The 22,181-nt window shown below is 49.9% G+C and overlaps 1 protein-coding gene across 1 annotated transcript in view; it reads left to right on the forward strand.

The window, feature by feature from the left end:
• The window catches only part of BBS9 (Bardet-Biedl syndrome 9), a 309,955-nt gene that overhangs the window by 144,116 nt on the left and 143,658 nt on the right, over window positions 1-22,181 (forward strand). The gene's annotated exons all lie outside the window — the stretch shown is intronic.

Raw genomic sequence — 22,181 nt, forward strand, 5'->3', positions numbered from 1 at the left:
GGCTCTGTAAGGGTCTCCTCTGTGCTCGCGACGGCTTTGGTTCTTTCAAGCATCTTGTGCCACGCCGCGCTGCTGCTGCTGTGTTCTGGAAGTGGTCCAAACCCGCCACCTCGGCGCCACCTCGGCGCGGGCTTCTCGCCCTGGACCCAGGTTGGGCCTCGTTTTCAGAACCGCAGCTGCGGCGTCTTTGCTTTCAGGCCTTTCCCTCGGGCCCGGCTCTTCCGGTGCCATTTCCTTTTCGGGCTCGTTTTACAGAGGAGGAAACTGAGGCCAGCGGGAGGGTGGCCTGTCCAGGGTCTCCCAGCGAGAAGGGCGCTGAGGCAGGCTTGGCAGGCCCGAAGCCGGCTGCTCCGTCCGCAGCGGCCCCCGGCGGCCTCTCGCTCCCGACAGGCCGCGTCTCCTCGGAGGGGTTCGGGGCTCGCTTGTCTCCGTGAGCGCCTCGCAGCTTCCCGCACCGTCCTGGCCTCGCCGGGTCGGGCTCTTTGGAGCCTCTTCTGGGGTGGGACGGGCCCGGCGGATGGAGAGGAATCGTGGCCCCTCGCCCTGAAGCGCGGCACTTCCCTTTGGTGCCGGCCTTCTATGGCCGCCATAGAGACGGGTCAGGAAAGGCCGCTTGGATGGATGGAAAGAAGGACGGGCCCCGGGCCCCGGGGTCACGACTGCGAGCGAACGGGTCAGCTTCCGGTTCCTTTGCTGGGCCGCCCGGCGTCCTGGCACAGCCTGCGAGATGGACCCGGGAGGAGCGGCGGAATGGCCGAGCGGCCGGCCTGGAGGAGGCTGGGAGGACCCGTGAACCAGGAGGAGGACGGAGCCCGGCGCCATCTTCCCTTCGGTGGCCCAACGTCCGCCGGACCGACCGGGCCGCGCCGACCATGCCAGACCTTCGTCTCCATCCTGGCCGATGATGGCTGCGAAGGAGCCGGAACGTCGCTGGCTTGGGCTCCCGCCCGGCAGCAGGCAGGACTAGGAAAGGGCCCCGAGGGCGCCCCGGAGAGGCTCCTTGGGGAGGCGGGCCCAGATGTCTGTGAGGATTCGCACCTGGAGCGCGGCTTCCTGGACCATTCCGGCCGTGTGCTTTGTAGGCCAGCTGTCACGTTATTGTGCTTTCACGTTTGTCTCGCATCAGATTCTCGTCATGCCGAGACGTCGTGCCGTCCTCCTCCTTTTACAGACAAGGAAACTGAGGCTCCAAGAAATGAGGACTTGCCCAGGGTCCTACCGTGAATACGTGTCAATGGGAGGATTTGAACGTGGGTCTTCCTAGCTCCAGGCCGATTCGAAGCCTCCTCGTGTAAATACATCGTACTTAAAGGCCCAAAGACGCCTCATGAAACCCTCCTCTCTGCCCCGCTAGGACTGCGCGCCGGCCTCAGTCCCTGGTGCGAGATGCGGCGCTTTTGCTCTCTCCTCTTTTCTTGGCTGTCCTGAGTCTGTGTTTTTCCTCCTGTGAGGGACGTTTGTCCGGGGCTGCTCTGGGGGACGAGCTGCCTCCCCGTCCCCCAGGCTCGGGGCAGCCTCCTGCCCAGCCCGCCCACTTTGGCTGTTTCCGAGCCTTTCCCTCCCGGATACCCGGGGCAGGGATGGGGGAAGCACTCCGATGCAGGGGAGAGCCAGAAGGGCTTCCTGGAGGAGGGGGATTCCAGCTGGGAAGCTGGGAAGGGGGATGAGGTGAGGAGGAAGCCCTCTAGACACGGGGCAGCCCGAGAAAACAGCTCAGGTCAGAGAGGCGAGAAGCAGCGTCCGGGCAGAGGCGGCGCCGGACCCTGAAGGACGCTGGATCGTGGGGGCCCTGGAGGGGAGAGGGAGCCACGGGGGTCTGGGGGCGGTACGGGAGAGGACGGCCTGCCCCAGGGGAGGCCCATTGGACAGGCCTGGACGGCAGATGGGGCGGGCCAGAGAGGAGGGGGTAGACGGCAAGGACACAGTACAGGTGATGGAGAGGATGCGGAGCACCAGCAGAGCTTGGAAGGAGCTTTGGGCCTTCGGGGCTGCGATATGGCCGGTAGAGTCAGGAGGCGAGAGACGGAGCGCTGGGGTGAGGCTGGACTGTGGGGAGGTCCCGGATGGGAAGGTTGGGACGGTGCTGCCGGGCGTGTGAAGACTTTACCCATAAAGTGCCTCTGCGGGCTCGGACCCCGGCTTGGACGTCTGCCTCGGATTCTCGCCCCGTGTCCGGCATTCGGCCTCCCCATCTGTAAAACGAGGGGCTGCGCTCATGGGCCCCTAATGAGGGCCCTTCCCAGCTCTACATCTCGGCCCCTGCCGTGGCATCTAGTCTTTGAGGGAGCCGGGAGTCCCGGGGGGCCTTGTGAGGAGAGGGACGGAGGCTCTCGGGGAGCCCCGGGGGGCCTCGTGGGGAGAGGGATGGAGGCTCTCGGGGAGTCCCGGGGGGCCTCGTGGGGAGAGGGATGGAGGCTCTCGGGGAGTCCCGGGGGGCCTCGTGGGGAGAGGGACGGAGGCTCTTGGGGAGCCAGCAGGAGGGCAGGAGAAGCTGGAGGTGTGGGCCCGATGGACAGAGCGGCACCGGGGTTCTGCCTGCGGTCATTGGATCCCATCGGCCTTCGTGTGCTGGGCCTGAAGGCGGCCCCGAGCCCCTGCGGGCGGCGCTCAGACGCTCCTCGTCCCAGGCTCATGGGGGGGCGGGGCAGGCGGGGGCAGCGTCTCCCCAGCCGTATCCGGGTCTCTGGCCTTCTTTGCCCAAGAAATATTGCCCGGAAAGCCTTCCCCGGGAACATCTTGGGGAGTTCTGTGGATTATAGTCAGAAAAGGGGTCCTTCTGGCCTTTCTTTCCAAGCAGAGGCCGAGACGTCCTTCTAGCAGGTATTAGTAAAAATCGAGAAGCATTTCATGTCTGCCCGGACGGCTGCCAACAGCTGTGTTTGCGATTCCCCAGGCGGGAGGAGGCTGAAGGCCTCCCCGGAGGCCCTCAGAACATGGTGGAAACAAGCTCGCTGTGTTCTCTCCGTCGCGTCTCCCTTCTGACTCCTGCGGACGGCGGGCCGAAGCTCCGGCTCGAACGCTGCCCGCAGGTGCGTTTTGGGAGGCGAGCGGAGGGGGTGCGAACGGACGGCTCCGCGCCGGAACGGCACGAACGAGGCCTTCGGCCTCCCACCGCCAACTCCCAGCCGTGCCGTTTGTTTCAGAAACGTCCTCCGACGTGTACAAATGGCCCCGGAAACCCGGTGGGGAAAAGAGCCGCCACTGACAGGGACTGACCTGAGAGGGAAAAGAGAAGCCTCGCAGCCGGCCCCGGGGCCGCCCCCATCCCGGACACGGTCCGGCTTGTATCCTCGCCTGCTCACCTGTGGCCGGGCCAGGGGTGCGGGGGGGGGGGGAGGGGGCCTTGTCAGACAAAGGGGGCCCTTCTGAAGACGCCTTCAGTCTGTGGCCTTGCTGCCTCCAAGGGCTCCCTCTGGTCGTCTGGGCTGATCCGCCTGCCGGTAAAATAAGGGCCCTTTCCAGCAGAGAGCAGCAGAAGACAGGCTGGGAAGAGGCACCTCCGTCCTCCTGCGTGGGCCTGCAGCGAAAGCCGGCCCGGGAGAAAGGCTGGTTTGTCAAACTGCTGGAACAGACAGAGGCCTCAGAAAAGTGCCATCTTACATTACTTCCAACTGGGGCATCTTTTATGTTTCAGTGCCCTCGGGACGTCCATCAGAAAATCTTCTGTCACCAAGTCAGAATAAGCGTCTGTGATTACAACACAGGGCCGAGGCTTTATGGTCAGATGGAAAATCACTTTGTGATTGGAGCCCCGAAGAGTGGATGTGGACCACAACAGACAGATACCGGCTTCTTCCAAGGAGCTGCTGCCCCCCTACCCCACCCCCTTTTGTGGCCTCAGGCTCCTCTTCCTCCTCCTCTTCCTCCTCCTCCTCCTCTTCTTTCTCCCTTTCCTCCTCCTCTTCCTCCCTCCTCTTCCTCCTCCTCCTCTTCTTTCTCTTCCTTCTCTTCCTCTTCCTCTTCCTCCCTCCTCTTTCTCCTCCTCTTCCTCTTCCTCCTCCTCTTCCTCCTTCTCTTCCTCCTTTTCTTCCTCCTTTTCCTCCTCCTCTTCCTCTTCCTCTTCTTCCTCCTTCTCCTTCTTCTTCCATCTTAGACTCAATACTGTGTATTGCTTCTAAGGCAGAAGAGCCGTCAGGGCCAGAGAATGGGGGTGAAGTGACTTACCCAGAGTCACCCAGCTGGGAAGGATCTGAGGCCAGATTTGAACCTCCCATCTCTAGGCGTGGCTCTCCATCCACTAAACCACGAAGGTGGCCCCAACAGGCTTGTTAAAAGGTCTACAGAGGTGTGTTGAGATGTCAGAAGAAATGTTCACTTTGGTCTGCTGTTTTGGCTCAGCTGAAATTTTCCACGAGGACGGACAAGGTCAGGGAATGGCTGTGGCTGTGTCTCTCTCCTTCAGAGGTCCTTCCTTCGCCTTCTTTGTGACTCTGGGCCTCCTGAAATAGTGAACAAAATGGGGCATCCAGGTGGCTCAGGGATAGAGTGCCAGATGTGGAGTTGGGAGGACCTGGGTTCAAATGCGACCTCAGATATTTCCTAGCCGTCTGATCCTGGGCAAGTCATTTATCCCCATTTGCTTAGCCCTTGCCTTTGGGGTTGTTACTAAAACAGAAAGTAAGAGTTTGAAAAAAGAAAAAGAAATAGTTCTCCAAAGGCTAACTTGACCGGCCCTCTCCAGGTCTTGATGAGGCCTCCACACCAAGTGGAATGTTGTAAAGTAAGGCCTTGGGCCTCCTCCTCCTCCTGCTCCGTCTCTAAGGCCAGGCTCCTACGAGCATCCCTCCTCCATTTTCGACTTGATTTTTTTTGTCTCGGTGAACCATCAGACTCTCCCTGTGTGGCACTCCTCTGAGAAGGAGCCCCCTCCCTGCTGTGCCCGGGAAGCTTGCAGGCTCCTCAGACGGGCACCTGGCAATGGGCTGAGCAGTAATTAGGCGTGTTCTGGGCCCGCCGAGGCCAGCTTCATTCATTTGACTTGGCCCCAGGCCCCAGATTGGGTGTCCCTCTAGGGATGTGTCAGTCCAGAAGCAGAGCCTGGCCTGGATGAGCAGGTCTTTGGATCCTCGGTTCCCCTCCACTGGGACAGATAAGCCCGGTGAGTCGGTGAGTCAGCACCGTGACGGGACCTCCGGGATGGCTCCCTCAGCCCGGGGGGGAAGGAGGGCGTGAGAGCTGGCCGCCCTGCTGCGCTGGGTCCCCTCGAGGGTTTCCACCGTCCATTGGGAGCTCAGCTTGCAGGCCTGGGCCCCTCGCTGAAGGAGGCTGGCACCCTGCGGGGCAGCCAGGGCAGGGCAACCTGCCCATGAGTGGGGAGGAGGAACTGGCATCGTGTAGCCTAGAGAGGAGAAAATTAAACAGACGTACAGGAGAGCTTCTTCTGGGCGGCCCAGGCGACAGAATGTAGGGTTTGGAGTCAGGAAGTCCCAAGTCTCCATCCTGCCTCAGATACGTATTAGCTGTGTGACCCTGGACAAGTCACTTAACCTCTGCCGGCCTCCGTTTCCTTATCTGTAAAATGGGGATCATGATAGAACTGACCTCCCAGGGTGGTTGTGATTATCGAATGAATGATATGTGTGAGATGCTTTATAGAGCTTAAAGAGCTCCCCCCACCCCAGTATCACCCCATAGACAGACAGATAGACAGACATCTGATGGTCTATACATAGGTGGATAGATATAGAGATAACTAAGTTCTGTCCATCTGTCCGCACACACTCACACACACACACACATACCAGGCCTGGCACATAGTAAATACGTAATAAGTATGTTTAGTGATTTGACTTGATTATCACAAAGTGAAATAACCTTCCTCAGAAGGGAGCTGGTTTTGCTTCCCTTCCAAGTGTTTCAGTGAAGGCCAGATGACCGCCGGCCACGACCTCCTCATCCCCAGAATCGCCCGCTTCCTCCTATTGCCGCAGCTCAGCTCGGATGCGGGTGCCGCCTTCGCTTGCCCGTGGCCAGACCCCTGCCGGGCCATTTCACAGCCAAGCCACCAAATGCATATGGCGCCCTCTTGCTGGCTGGCCTTCATTGCCAGGCGCAGTTCCTGGCTGGAGTAACCGTTTAAGGAGCACTTCTATCCTTTTATTCCTTCCTGCCTGCCTTCCCTCGTTCTCATGTTGGAGGAAACGACGCCCCGTGCTTCTCTGATGCCTTGGGGCAGAGGGGCTTTAATAAAATAAGGGAAACCCTGAAGCCCGAGGGACGCCATCTTCCACTGGGGCCTCTCAAACGAAGTCCGCTTCCTGCAGTCCAACATTTTGTCTGATCGGAGGCCTCCAGGGGCCTGGCATCTCTGCTGCCGACATCCAGGGCCTTTGGGAGCCGTTTTAGCCCAACCAAGATGACGTTGGGAGGTTTGTCTTACGCCTGAGCATGTCCTCTGGGCCCAAGGAGTTCTCCGTGGCACTTTCCTATGGGTCTCGGCCTGCTCAGGCCCTTCCTTGGGTGGGCCTGCATTGTTCCTCTGGCCTGAATACTCCCGGCTTCTTTGAGGTTTTGCCTTTTAGGTCCCTAATGATCGTGGAGGTCAAGAATGCCAGAGTGGGGAAGGATTTCCTCCATTGTAATTCTTTTTTTGTTGTTTTTTAAACCCTTACTTCTGTCTTATTGTTTCTAAGGGCCAGGCAATGGGGGCTAAGTAAGGTGTCCAGAATACGCAGCTGGGAAGCATCTGAGGCCAGCTTTGGACCCAGGACCTCTTGTGTCCAGGCCCAGCTCTAGGCACCCCCTCCATTGGGATTCTCACAAATGACCGCTCGCTCCAGCTGGCGAGACAGCTCCACGAGGGAAGCCTGGGTGCTGATGTCCCTCCTCCCCCTACCTTGGGCTCATTTAGGAACGTGTACCTGGGGGCCTTATGTCCCATTATAATGCCGGCTCCTCAAGGGGGGAGACGGCCACGTTGTCCTTCGTTGACTCCGGAGGGCCTTTCGTAATGCTCACGTTCAAGATATGCTCAATCGATTGATTGCCTGAAAACCCATTTATTGGGGCAGCTGGGTGGCTTGGTAGATGGAGAGCCCGGCCTAGAGATGGGAGATTCCGGGTTCAAATCTGTCCTCAGACACTTCTTAGCTGTGATCCTGGGCAGATCACTTCACCCCCATGGCATAACCCTTAACTTTTCTGCCTTGCCACCAATACTTGCTGCCGAGTCTAAGAGTTCTCTAGGCAAGGCTTTTGAGAAACAGGGAAAACCCCCGTCACTTGGTACTTGATTTCCGAGGTGGAGCCAGCCCCACTTTGGCATTGCTTTAACGATGAGAAGCTGCGTCTTGGGCAGGGTGTCCCCAGAGCCTCAGTGCTCCATGAACCCCTGGGAATGCCCTGTCTTTGCCCAGCAGATGGGTGAGCCTTTAGAGTACGTGGCACTTAGCAGGCGCTTAATAAGTGCTCCTTGATTGTTTGGAAGCTGCCTTGTCCATCTCATCCCTCAGTGGAGGAGCCTGAGGCCCCAAGTGGCCAATTAACTGACTCATGCAAATCTCCTAAGGAGTAACTGGCAAAGGTGGGATTTGAACCCATGTCCTGGCCTCCAAGTACAGAACTCTTCCCACTGCCCCTTGCTGCCTTTGATTTTTCTCGCTGGGCCCAAGGAAAACAAGTCCACCTCTTCCTTTCCCTGGGGATGCCATGACGCTCCCCTCACCCAGTGATTACCTTTCTGAGCTAAGCATCCCCAGTCTGTCCTTTTGGAGTGGTGTAGACCCTCCTGGCCACCCTTCGCTGGGCCATGGCACTCCTCCAGTGAAGCAGTTTTCTATCACCCGCAGGTTCCATATGAATTTATGTCTCTGTCCAAATCTTTGATAAAAATGTGGACAGAATGAGGTTCTCGGTAGAACCTTCCCTTGCCCTGAAGACATCCCCCCAAAAGATGTCAATCCGTTTGTCATTATCATTGCTGGCTTTGGGGGGTCAGCAAGTCCCTACGTTGGCTCACAGGAACAGTCCTTCTCCCCGTGTCTCTACATCTTGGATAGAAAGAGATGGTGAATTTTTCTGGGATCCCTTGAAGTTTAATGATCTTGTCAACAAATGAGATTAGGGTTGCTCGGCATGACTTGCAGTTCTCAGAGGGCATCTCGCCCCTTTCTCAGTGCTCACAAACCACCTCCTTCATGGTCCTTCCCGGACTTTTACCAGGACTCAAAGGCAAACTTCCTGACCCAGAGTTTGAGGAATCCACCTTCGCCTTTAAGGACACCGAGGCACCATTTGCTTGAACTTCTTTGGGTATGATTTACAGCGGAGAAGGAGGGAGGCTCTTGTGAACTCCACTAGACTAAAACAAGGCAACCATGAGAAAGTTAGCCTGACCTCATGGAGACAGGCCTGGTCTTGGATCCAGGCTACGCTGAGCTCATTTCTCGCCTCTGATGCATCAGCAGGGCTGGCTGACCCTGGCCAAGGAAGGCCCTCGCTGTCTCCGGACCTCAGACAAGATGCTGACCTGCCACGGTAGAAGAGCGTTTCTTCCCTAGGAATTCCCTGCATCCATAAGATCACTGGACAGGACCAAAAAGATAACGAACCTCGCATAGGGAAGAGGTTTGGGACTTCTTGCATTAATGGATGCATCGTCTGTGAATGAAGAAGCAAAAACTTTGTATTATTGATACTGACTTGGAATAATTCTCTGGTGTCCCAGATGGCGATACTCACACCTAGATATACACCTAGATATTCATATACACACAGATACTTATTTGGGTTCCAAATTTTACACTGAGAAGTCATGCAGCAAAATTGTGGGAGCTTGGAGTCAACTGTCTTGGGTTCAAATCTTGCCTTTTAACATTTACGAGTGATGGTTGAGACTATCAGCTTCCGTTTCTCTGTCTGTGAAATGGAAATGAGGATACCTGCTGCTTCATCCTCATAAGGTTGTCTTCTGGAAGGTCCTTTGCAATCTGAATATTGTACAAATGTCCTTGTTATCATTCTGCGAATATTCTTTTCATCCTTTGGAAGGAGTTCAAAAAGGAAGTCCAAGGAGAAGCATAAATCTATTCCTTTTTCCCCCCTGGACCCTGTGATTCCCTCATTTTATTTAAACATTTCCCTTGGTTTCTCTTTCTTTAATATTTTTAAATATTCCGTTTCTTGTTTCCATTCTTATTCTTGTGTATTTGACGGTCTGTGGACTGCTGTACAAGTTGATAAAAGAACTGCTTTTGGTGGTGGACTAAAACTTCACAGCTGTAGGCTTATTTCCTGACGGCTTACTGAGAGCAGCCTCTGTCGGACTCGCGTAGCAGACAGGACAACGCAGGCGATGTGAAGTTTTCCCTCGTCCCATGTGGTCTTGATTTCCTTTGCTGGGTCTCTATATTTTGAAAGTATTTCGTTACAAGTGGTTTGGAGATGACAAGTATTTGGTATATTATCATTAATAATGCTCTATGCACACATACCTATAGAAATAGGCACACTTTCCCCCAGTCTCCCTCTGTAACGTCCAATAACATTTTTAGTGCCTCTTTTCTAAATGGGCCAATGTCTATTATCTTCATTTCTTCTAGAGACAGGGGAGGTGTTGCCTGAGGAGATGATTTCTTAAGACTGCTTTGGGCCCTGAGATTCTGTCATTCATTTCTCTTGCCCCAGCTTAGCTACTGACATTTTGTGGATCTCTGCTCAGTGCTGTTAGCCTCAAGCCCATGGAGCTGAGACAATGGAAGAAACTTGGAAAGAGCGTCCCTGCCTGCTTTTATATAAAACGACTTAGACAAACCCAGAAAATCGAGAACCACCCATTTTTTTTTTAAATTCTTGAGGAGATAATTTTTAAATGCTTCCTGGTTTCCTGTTCTGATCCATTCCCAACACCTTTGATTTCTGGAAATTTTCCTGCTGTTTTACCCATAGCTATTATGTTACAGTATTAACAGGTCTAGTAAGAGGAGGTTTAAAAATATTCTCCTTCCCTCTCTCTTTTCCTTCTTCTCTCTTCTCCCTGCCCTGTGGCGCTGTCATTCCCTCTGCCTCATCCCTCTTTCCTCTCTCAGCTTCCTCTGCCTTCCCTTCCCCTGTCTGTTTCTTCTATCTTTTATTCCCACTTCCCTCCCCATATGCAATGATCCACATAAAGGAAGCTTTACAAAGTATGTGGAGATGCTGGCCATAATGATGATGGTGAATGTAATGTATAGCCTCAGCCATTCTGCCAAAATGGGTGAGTAGCAAGACCCGGCTCCTTTGCTTTCTTGACTGTTGGGCAAGAATGAACAGAAATCGGATGTTTCATAGAAAAACCAACTCCTTTATTTTGGGTTGCAGAATGAAGGAAAACTTGGCAAGTTGTGAAGTCACCGAGGGATAACACATTAGTTATAACCAAGGAGAAACGGTCCTCTCTCTCGCACCAGGGTTTATTGGAGTTCTGATTCTTTTCTTTTTGAACATTTCTCTCCATCTGCATTTAGGCTGTGCCAACTATTATGTCTAGAAAATTACTCTTAAAGAATTTTGGTTTTAAGGAGCTTGAAGGAAAATTTTAAAATGGACAAATACTGTAGTTCCACACTCATGCGATCTTCCCAGGGAATAGCCCTGTTCTATAATTGAGGCCCTCCCTTAGAAAGCAGCTGACAGGTCCATGAATGAGCGAGGCCGTGTCCATCCCTCGGGACGTGTTAGATCAGTTTGTCTGCCCACTTTACCTAGGGGCAGCAAGCTGTGAATCATTTCCTCTCTTGCTGTATGCTGGAAGAGACATGACGTGGGAATACGGATACATTAAGGATACCGAATACATTTTTTGGAAAACAGATGTCAATAGTTAGCTCTTTTATTCCAAGTTCTTTGTGTCAAGGCTGGCTTCCAATTTCGTGATGATTTTCAAGATGGACCATAGAATTCCATCAGTGACCAGCAGCGAGGTTTCTTCGTCTGACACCCAGCCAAGGCACATTAAAATGTACAAATGAGTCCATACCTTCCCTTCACTCGCGGCCATGGGGGTAATGAGTTTTGCTGATAAATGATACGGGGACCAGAAGCTGGCAAGGAAAAAGCAACAGTTGATAATAGAGTCTGTTGTGTTTTGGCTGAGTTGCAACAATTCTCTCTTCCTTTCACTCTGGAGAGATAAGAAATGGATTATTATGCAATGTTTGTATTTAGGATGTCTTCCTCTGTTTTCACTTAGAGTATTTATTTTCCATCAGCTTGTAACATCCTAGCATTGATTGGTACATGTTATGTATTATTCATACCACGATGGTTTCATTCCATTAGCTCCACGAGCATTTGACTCCATTCTAAGGAGATATTTTATGCGAAAAGCCTCACAGATAAACATGCCCTGTGGTTTGGAATTCATTTCACATCCACCAAGAAGACATGCTTGGGATGGTGGCACATTTCTGGTTACAAACCAGCAAGAAACAAGACTTAACTGAATTCAAGACTAAGGCCAGTGCCTGTGTCATGACTGTTAATTCAGCGGTCCCTGGCCCTGTCTTTTCAATAATGTCTTCATCAAAACAAACCGATCCTCCAGAACTCCATCACATTGTTGGAATAACTTAATCAGGATGGATGGCAGTAGCATGCCGCAAGAAAGCAGTTCGGCATTCGGGGCCGGCCACCTGTCTTGTCCTGAGGGTATAGTTTTTGACGGCTCAAATTGTCCAGTTCCTGGAGTTAAATGTATGACTTACCAAAATGGAGGTAACCTGAGTATGGAGCTATACAGCGGCAGTCAGCACTGTATGTGAGGCCTGCTGGAAAAAAGAAAGCTGAAGCAATATCTCCGACATTTGATGGTTATTTGCTTTTTATCAGGAATTTGCCAGCCCGGCCGGTAACATGACTCACTTCTGTAGAGGGTGGCTTTTTTTAAAGAAGTAAATATTTTACCTATAAAAATAAGATAAGCTTCAAATAATCTTGCTCAACATTTGTTGTTAATAATAATAATAATAATAATAATAATAATAATAATAATAATAATAATGATGATAGCAGATACTTGTTGAATGCCTGACATTTAGAATGCACTTCACAAATGTGTTCTCATTCTCTCATTAGGTGTTGAATAATGAGACTTGAAGTTTGTGGCCAAAGGCCTGGCATGGTAGAAATCTTGGGGCAAACTAAATAACTAAATGCCTGGAGGCTGATCAAAGTTGCACTGAAGCTCTGACCAAGAAAAGGCAATAATGAGTTTTTAGGAAGCTTCTTTAGAAGAGAGCCAGGAGTTGGTCATTTTATTTTGCCTCCAGCCTTCAGGTTTCTTGGGTGGGACTTGGAAATCCCACTTCTTGCATTGCAAAAATTAAACAAAATCTTCACTCTTGACCTCCTGTTCTCAGTGGTGGAAATGGGTTTTTCAGGGTGTGCAGTCAGCCCACTCAGGTGGGAGTAAACTACGTCCTTGGGAAGGTGGGGAGAAAGGAGTTCTGTGTGTTCGTGCTCTCGGTCTTCTCTCCCCAAGAATGGCCTGCTGGGATCTGGTAGGATGGAGACATTGATTCAGATTGCGAAAGTAGAACAGAGAGCCCATGCCTGGCAAACCACCTGATAGGGCGCTCCCTAAAGTTTTGTGGATGTCGGAGAGAGATGTTTGGTCGTGATACTGAGTCTTTCACAAGTGATGTTGCCTTATGATAAATGTGTACGTTTCTGTTCAGCTGGAAGTGGATAATGAAGTTTGTGTGGGGTGGCAAGTTGGCATGCTTAGAGCTGCTTCGAACCAGCTTGTCCTAGTCACCAGGACCCTCGTTCTATGAATGTTGTTCATGGAAAGAGAGCCTCTATTCATGACAGAAACATGTTTTACTTTACCTTACATCTTTTAGGTGTTTGTTGCCAAGAGAATGGCGGCTTGATGCGTGCTCTTGTGGCCATGGGCCAATGGGTCCTTCATTTTGGACAAATGGGAAGCTCTCAGAGTGAGCACTGCCTCGCCTGGGAATTTATGTTCATGTTGGAACATGACAGGCATGATTCATGACTTCAGGAGGTATAAGCACATTCCCATGTACTTGATGGAAGATGGGAGTTACTGCCAAGATTGGCTTTGATGTCATTCCTAGATGGGATGTGCTTCTGGTCAGTTCTGCAGCTATTTCTTGAAAGGCTCCTGGGTACTCTCCTCCCTCCCTCCCCTGCCTCCCTTTGTTGCCTTTCTGCCTCTTCTGCTTCTTCCTTTTCTATCTTGCTCTAAACAGCTTTTACGTAACTTCCCATGAAGTTCTCTCCCACCCCAGAATGCACTGAGGATCATATAAATGGTATTCGTAATTTTGTTGGCCCGTCAAGTACCTGTGATGTCTTCCATACGCGAGTACTTTTCTCTACATCAAGTATATATCAATCAACAAATATTTATTATGTGCCAGGCATTGTGCTAAGCAACAGTGATGCAAATGCAATGAATGAAAAAATTCCTATTTGCTGTGAGCTTAGATTTGGATGGGGGAAACGAGGAGTACATGTAAAAACAGAGAAAGCATAAATAAAAAAGTTAAATACAAGAATAACAAAGGAGTAAAAGGAAAGGCAATTTGGGAGACGGTATGGTCACTAGCAATTGGTGGGTGGGTGGATGGATGGGGGTCCAGAATGCCGTCTTCAAAGAAGTAAGACAGCAAGAGCAGACAGACTTCTTTTCAAGGACTTTGGCTGAGAAAGCAGGGAGAGTTGCACCGTGATAGTGCCGGATGGATGGCTGGCTCTAGTGCAGACTTCTTTGGGATGGGGAATGTTTGAAGGCAACAGAGAAAGGTCTACTGGATAGGGAGAAATCGAATGTATGTGGCAGGCAGAAGAAATGGCTCCACGTTAAGATTTCCTGAAGAAGGTGAGAAGGCTCGGGGCCAAGTGTCTGTGCCTCAGAGGGATTGGCCCCCTCTTTGTCACATACGGGGATGAGAAGAAGACGGTGGTCTTTACATTCTGCCTGAGACGCTTAGGAGTTAAGTGACTTACCCTTGGCCACCCAGGTAGTGTGTATCCTGCCCAATATTGCTCATCACCCATTGCATTATAATTATATAGAATGGTGCAGAACCAGAGGAAGACCTGAGCATGCTGGGTGAATTCCCCGTGGGGACCTTGAGAGGATGTGTCCAGAGTCACATAGGATGGGCAGATGCAAATCGGTGGTCATTTAAACTGCCGGTAGAAATATCCACAATGATTAGGCCATATGTGTCTTGAATACTAGAATAATTATATATAAATAATGAAAGTAGCAAATTTTATTAAACCCTTAAGAATAGAAATAGAATTAGAAATAGAAGGGAATTAGTATCTACTATTCAGACTATGGAGTGTTAGATAGGATAGAGTCTTGGACCAGAGTTCAGGGTCAGAAAAATCTGCGTTCAAATTCCACCTCTGATACATTTGTTGAATGACTGAGAAATTTACAGAATCTCCCTGAACCTCAGCTAATTCCTTGAAACCTATCTATGAATTTAGGAATGGGTCCCAATCTGTGATGGTAGAGGAAGTTAAAAGATTGCATAAAAAACTCTTAATGCATTATATTTTTGTTGGTTTTTTTTTTTCAGCTATGTTTGTCTCTTTATGACCCCTTTTTTTCTTGGCAGAGATACAAGAGTTGTTTTTATCATGTCCTTCTTCAGCTCATAATTAAAGATGAGGAAGCTGAGGTAAACAGGATTAAGTGGCTTATCCAGGGTCACACAGTAAATGGCAGAGACCAGATGTGAACTTGAGTCTTCCAACTCCAGGCCTGGTGCTTTATCCACTGTGCCACCAGTTGCCCATTTTATATTTTACAAGTTGAACTTGAAAGCACTAAGTATTACTTAGGTCAGTTAAGACCTAAGTGTGAGCAAAAATACTTCAGTAGATTTATGATTCCATTGATACGGGCACTCCCTTAGCTTGCGCAGGTTGTAACCCATTTATGATTCTTGTCCCCTGGCCTGTGAGGATCTACTCTGTGCTTTCCTCTAATCCTTTTTAAATTAATGTAAAAAAAATTACAGCCCTTGGGTTGTCCATCTTTTATGCCACAGCCTCATTACAGACTGGCCCATCTCCTTTTCCAGGAGGTGTCTCTGATGTCACGTCTCTATGGACGCCCTCATTGGGAAGATATCACACAGCCCGCTTCTGGGCACACGGAGCTCTTTCTGTGGCTTCTCAGCTCAACACCAGATTGGGTCTTCTGAGATTTTAGTGTTTCATCATTCACAGGCAGCCCTACAAAGGTTATGATGTCCCTGGGGAAAGGTTGGGCTTAAGAAGATTCGTCTATAGCAGGCGATCGTTGATCAGAGGCCAATTTCCGAATCCGAAATCTGCTCCCTTTCTCCTCATTTCTGGGCTAGCTCTTTGTCCCTGTATACGAACACATGTTGTATGTAAGGCAATAGCTAGCTAGCTAGGGGTGTGTGTGTGTGTGTGTGTGTGTGTGTGTGTGTGTGTGAGAGAGAGAGAGAGAGAGAGAGAGAGAGAGAGAGAGATCGCTCTCTCTGTCCATGTCTACATTTATGCCTGTTGGACAACTTAATGGACTGCCCATTCCCCGCATGCCTGGGAATATCCAGGAGGAATGTGTGCACCACCTCCGTCCTCGTGAGCCCCAAAGGAAGTCATGAACTCCAGAACGTGGCCAGCCTCAGTCGTGCCGGTCATTGTCGTTATTAGAAGGAGCTCTTGGCTCCCCTTGGTTCTGCCTGCCAATGCCAAGGCCCCGCACGTTGCTGCCCAAGTCACTGCAAAGACTTCTTAGTACGAATGTCTGAAGCTGTCTTGGCTTAGCATCGTGATGTGGGAGGAAGATCACCATTACAACGTGTGTTTTAATGAAGAGAATTCAATAAAAGAAAACAATAGCTCGTGAGTATCCTTTCCTTGGCCGATGGTGATGGGAACCAAGAGAAAATATGAGTTATTTAATATTAAAATTTTTATTATTTAATTGTAATCATTTCCTCGTTAATCATTGATGATTCGGAAATTCCTGTACTGAACAGTGATTCAGCAGCATTGTTGGGGTTCATTGTAGACAGCAGTTGTTCTGCACTCATGGAGGAGATTGGGTGGGATGGCCACAGGGCTCTAGATAGACCTCTTGACACAGCCTTTTCTCGAGTTCCATAAATGCTTGTGGGCTCATAGACACGGAGCTGGGATCTTCTTTCCAGACCGTTGAGCCCCACACAGATGTTTCCGACAAGGGCCGAGGGCCAGAGAGGTTACCACTTGTCTCGAGTAACCTGGGGGGTAAATGGCAGGGCCAGAGTGTGAGCCCCCACCCTGAATTCCAAATTAAATGCTTCTCCTGTGCCCCATACCTTTGCTTTGGAATATCTCCAGCCACCAGATATTCAGAGCTGGATGGTTGCCGCATGATGTTGCTCCCACTTTGTCATCCTCAGCCCCGCCTTACCCTCCATGGAACCTCAGAGCCGGTGTTGGGGGCATTGCGTTCTGGAAGAAAAACTTCCCAGACTTCTCTGCAGTCTGGCCATCATCGTCCCCGTCCCACCCCTCCTCAACCCCCACCTTGGCTTTTGCTCCAAGGACTCAGAGCTTTGGGGACCTTCCCTCCTATTTTGCCCAGAGCCAGCCCCCCAGGACATTCCCCGCCGTCTTCATACGGGGTCACCTCCATCCTCATAGCCGCCACCTCCTCTCCTTCCCCTTCTTGCTATCTCCTCTTCATGTGCTGTCTTCCCCCTTATTAGGGAAGGGGCCATCTTTCTTCTTGTTTCCATCTGTACCCCCAGCCCTTCGCCTAAAGTCTAACGCGCAGATGCATCCTTAACCAGCGCTCACTGGCTGTCCATCTGTCTTTCTATTTGTCCTCCTATCTACCTGCCATTGCTGGGGATCCTAGAAGAAAAGGGGAGGCCTCAGGGCGCCTTATCCCGAGGGGCCTGCCCTACCACGCAGCCCTCAGGGCAATTGTTGGAAGCTGGGCCGGGGCTCCCAGAAGAAGCCTCTCTGCGTGGAGTGGCCAGAGGCAGGCTGGACGCGGTGGAGTGGCTGCCCTTCTACAAAACGAGCGGTCAGACAGAAAGCTGGCCCGCCCTCGGCGCTGGTGCTTGGCTCCCCGTCCTCCAAGGCTACGTTGGGCCTGTCTCATCCAGGCCCCTCATCCCTTCCGGGCCCCAGAGCTCTGCCTCCGCTTTTGCACCCAGGCTACTCTGGGCCAGCGTGTTCTCTCCGGCCACGGCAGCCGCTCGGCTGTCTCGCTTTCAGTAAGTTTGTTCCTCGGGTGTGAAGCTGCTGCGTCCTGCCTTATTTCAAGAATTGGTGCTAATGTGCTTTATTGTAAACCTTGAAACTCTTTCACTGAAATAAGTAACTGATGTGGCCGAAGAGCCGCCCACAGTTTCCCCCCAGCCCTCTTTAGTGTTTCATTTTCTGCAGAATTCCAGGCAGCGGCAGCACTTAACAATCACCTCTGATGTGTTAGAAAGAGATTGAACGTCTCAGACGAGGCCTGCGTTATTGATCCAAGACCTCAAGATATCCCTTCGGGAATAGCTCTGGCCATTCGGAATAAAGGCCTGGCTCATAAATTGTGTCAGAGTTAACCACGGCAGGCAGGAAGATGGCCTGCAGAGGGCCGGACCTCCATGACCTGCCCCCAGCACAGAGCTGCCTGCTCAGCACTAGAAGACGGTTGTTGCGGGGTAAACACGCTTGTAATGTTGAGCGAATGTGGTGGGAGGATGGCTCAGCCACTGATCACTTGTGTGGCCTCAGAAAAGTCACTTCTCCCCAGGGCTCAGTTTCCTTTTCTGGAAAATGAAGGAATAGGGAGAGGTCTCTAGGGCCCTTCCAGCTCTGAACTGAATACTGCTCGAAGTCACGGAAGTTCCTTGGTCCTCGGTTTCTTCCTCTGTAAAATGAGGAGTTGGACTTGGGTGGGGGAGGGGTCTAAACTTTTTTCCCTCCAATCTTTAATATAGTTGGGCCATTTTTCAACATTGGGGAGCCTTGCATTTGAGGTTCAAAAAACCCTACTTTTGCATTGTCTTCAGAAATCCAAGTAGGACTTCTAAAACGAGGAAGGAACTTTGAGGAGAAGTGGTTGGCTCCTGGCAGCTCTTCTTAAAACGAAGAATTATAAATGATGGGAATGTCCATGACGAGGGGAGTACTGAACGAGGAAGCTATGGTGGATTACTATGATGATGCTACAAGGAATGTTGAAGGGCACGGCCTGAGAGAAACCTGGGAAGATTGATGCAAATTGGAGCAGAAGTGGGAGAAAAACGTAGGCAGTGATCTAGTGACAACGAACACCTCTGAAAGAATTAAGAGCTCTAATAAGTGCATTAGCCAGCCATGGTTCCAGAGGACCAGAGAGAGAGCTCATGGACTCGGGGTGCAGAATGCGACAAAACGTTTTGTGACATGGCCCGTGAAGGAATGAATTTATGTTGTCTCACTATGCTTTTTTGTTAGAGGGACTTTGTCGTTCTTTTTTCTAGGTGGGAGATGGGAGGGAAAGAAAAAGATTTTTGTTAATTGGAAAAAAAAGGTTGTTTTTTTTTTTTCAAGTGTAGATAAAACAAACCCACAGAGAACAGAAATTTGGTCGGGCAGTGCCTAGTATGTGGGTGTTCAGGAAGGACTAGCCCCTCTGGTGCGAGGGTTTGCCAAGTCCCTTTTAGGGCTGCTCATCCATCTTTGGTGTCCACCTGTCACCCAGCTCTCACCTGTGGCACCAAAAAGCACAGCAGGTCAGACTATCTGAGCAAATGGGCTAAATCAGGTTGAGAGTAGATGAGAGGCCTCAAATCTGCCAGTGAGTTGGAGGGTGTCTACTCCAAGCAGGTGGAGACTTCTCTGGGGGGAATGGGTAGATAAGAACAATTTGCTCCAGCGGCCATGAAGGCCCTGAAGTGGGCGCTATGGAACACTTAGAGCTTGGTCAGCCCTAGAAGATGTCAAGGTCACCCACTGCATCCTGAGCCATCACCAGTCATCTTGATGACTTCATGCCACTCTGCCTCACCCCATAGTGATGCCACTGGTCCTCTTAGAAAATGGATGGACAACAGTAGATGACCCACGAGCGTCTAAATAACCACCAACATGGCAGTCTTAGCGGAAGGAGCCAGAGACTAACTCAGCCCCATGTCGTTGACCAGTGAAGGCTCGTTCTTCTCCCTCAAGTGCCCCGATCATTTCCGTTTGAGTTCTGCAGGCTCCTTCTTGGGGTTCGATGAGCAGAGCTGCTCACAGCATTCCCAGCAGGAGGATGCACTCCCCTGGGCCCCTTCCCCATTTTATATATGAGTGAGATGACATTCTGTGCATCCCTTTGACCTGACTGGCCCTAGAATACATAGAAATGATATCTTCAGAGGATGTTCTCTAGTGACACTAGGGACCTTTCCTTAGAATGCTAGTCAAGGCTCGGGGCTCTTTACTCTGTTCTTTGGCTTAGTTTTCCCAAAATGGATGGTAGTAGGGGACACGCAGCATTTTCACCTGAAAAGAACTATTAATAAAGCTCTGCCCCCACTCCCCATCTGACCGTATCCTGGCCTTGTGGCCAGTGACCATAGGCTGATGACCAAGTGACCGTGGCAGGGGAAGGGCAAAGGGAGCACTGGCCAGCTGGGCTGACCGCCTTTCTGCCTCTCACACCTGAAACCTGTCCCGGTGCCTTTGTGAGAGCTCCTGGCTTTATGAGGACAGAAGGAAGGGACAGATACAGGCATTTCAGATTGGGAGTGTGGAAGCTGACCATGCCAGCTCTATGGGGGAATCAAAGGGATTTGTGCAGAATAGGGTTCTTCCTTTGTAAAATGGGAATCTTAATAGCCTGGGAATACTTCATCATTTCTTTTTTTTTTTATTTTAGGGCAGCTAGGTGCTGAGGTGGATAGAGCACTGGACTTGGATTCAGGAAGACTCATCTTCCTGAATTCAAATCTGGCCTCAGACATTTCTTAGCTGTGTGACCCTGGGCGAGTCACAGCACCCCATTTGCCTCAGTTTCCTCATCTGTCAGATGAGCTGGAGAAGGAAATGGCAAATCACTCCAGTGTCTTGGTCAAGAAAACCTGAATAAGATCATGAAGTGCTGGACAACAAAAGTTCATCATTTCATTTTTTTTTAAAGATTTCGCTTTCATTGGCTATGGGAGGGGAGAGGGAGGAAGGGAGGGAAAGAACATGAATCATGGGACCATGGAAAATATTCTAAATTAATTAATCAAATAAATAAATTTTTTAAAGAAAGAAAAAAAAGCAAAGAAGATTTTGCTTTATTACTGCATAAAGTGACTCCAAGAGAAGAAAGGTGCCTTCTGTGCTTTTTCCTTTCTCTTAGCACTAATGCCACTGAGTTATTTGGAGGAGGGCAAATCAGATAATTTGTGTTGTAGCAAGACCTACCACTGCCTTCTCAAAGATTGTGAAGTGTGTTTACCTCTTTGCAATTCATTTTTCTCATGTGCCAAATGAAGGATTTAGATGCCTTTGATCATTTCCTTCCTATTACATTCCTATTAATTTTTCTGTTGAAAATTCTGGGATTCTTGGAGTGGAGGATATCAAGGGGGCAACTGGTTGGCTGATTGGGTTGAAAGCCAGGCCTGGAGAGAGGAGTTCCTGGGTTTAAATCTGTCCTCAGATACTTCCTAGCTGGGTGACCCTGGGCAAGTCATTTAACCCCCATTGCCTCACCCTTACCATTCTTCTGCCTTGCAACAAGTACATAGTATTGATTTTAAGATGGGAGGTAAGGGTTTAAAGGAAAAAGAAAAAAGAAAAGATAGTGTCAGGGGCATCTAATGTGGATAGAGAGCCAGGCCTCTACAGAACGACCTGGTTTCAAATATGACCTCAGATATTTCCTAGCTGTGTGACTGTGGACAAGTCAATTAACCCCTCTTACCTAGCCCTTACCATTCTTCTGCCTTGGAACCATGGAAGATATTTAATATCTATTCTTAGATGGACGGTCAGGATTTAAGAAAAAAAAAAGAGCAAAGGCCAGCAGCCTGAAGGGCATTCTGAGTGGGCTGTGTGTCTTGACTTACTTTCCTCTTCCTAGAAAATTCCCTTTTCAAAATGTTCCTACATAAGACTGCAGTAAGGAAAGGATGACCCTCTTGAGAGGTTCCCTCCCACCCTTCCTCAAGTATCATTGACTTCTGAATCATTGTCTTAAAGGAGTACCTCTTGGTGGGAAGTCCTGGGACTCGGGCAGCTACATCGGCCAAGGGGCATCCTCCTCATCCTTTGTGCACCTCATTTAAAGCAACCACTGAAGTGGAGTGCGTTGGCTTCTCTGCCCTTTACACTAAGCTCAAAGCCATCCCTCCTGCCTCAGTGTTCTGGTCACTAGAGGGCTAATTAACTGAGCTGAAGTGATCCCTTGGCCACAGCTATTTTCAGAGCCCACCTTTGGTCCTTCCATTTCATTTGAGGCCCTGATGCCAATGATAGAAGGCAGAAGACTCACATTTGTTTTCCAGATCAATTGTAAACAGTATATAAACTCTGCTGATTTTCACTTTGCCCCATGACCTTTTGTACCAGTTTATTTGCAAATTAACAGTACTGAGTCCATTTCTGTCCAAAAATTACTGCTCTCTCATTCCTTGTTTGTTTCAAGTAATGTTTATGATTGGTCAAGGTTGACTTTCTTAGGGAATTTACCTTATCTCAGGCCAAACACCTGACCAGCCCATTGCATTAAAATTTTCAAGCATTACAGTATGTTCTTCTAAACAATTTCAAAATTCAGTTAGACAGTTGAATCTATGAACTCTGAACCATAAAGCATTGAATGCTAATTGCTAGATTGTGTTTGGCAAGGCTCTGGGTATTGATTTAGATTTTTAAAAAAGGTTTGCATATTTCGGGTTGAAATACTCAGCATTTTCGTGAAAAAGAGGAGTGTGGGTGGTGGTGTCCAGGCTGTTTGGAAAACACAAATATGAACATTTGATAATTGACCCTTTCTCAAGAGAATATCATTGGCGTGCATTTCAAGTACATTGGGAATAGTTTCCAAAATTATTACATTTGCAGGAGAATAGGAAGGAATGAAAATAAACAAGTATGGGATGTTGTTTGGATTAGAACTCCAAAGCCTTGTAACACAGTAAATTTTTATAGAAAGAAATCTACATTGACGTGATGAGCAATCGTTTTCATGGGAATGAAAAGCTACAAAAATAGTCAATAATTAAAAACATTGA

This window comes from Gracilinanus agilis, chromosome 1 (genome assembly GCF_016433145.1).
Source record: "Gracilinanus agilis isolate LMUSP501 chromosome 1, AgileGrace, whole genome shotgun sequence".
NCBI classification, from domain to species: domain Eukaryota; kingdom Metazoa; phylum Chordata; class Mammalia; order Didelphimorphia; family Didelphidae; genus Gracilinanus; species Gracilinanus agilis.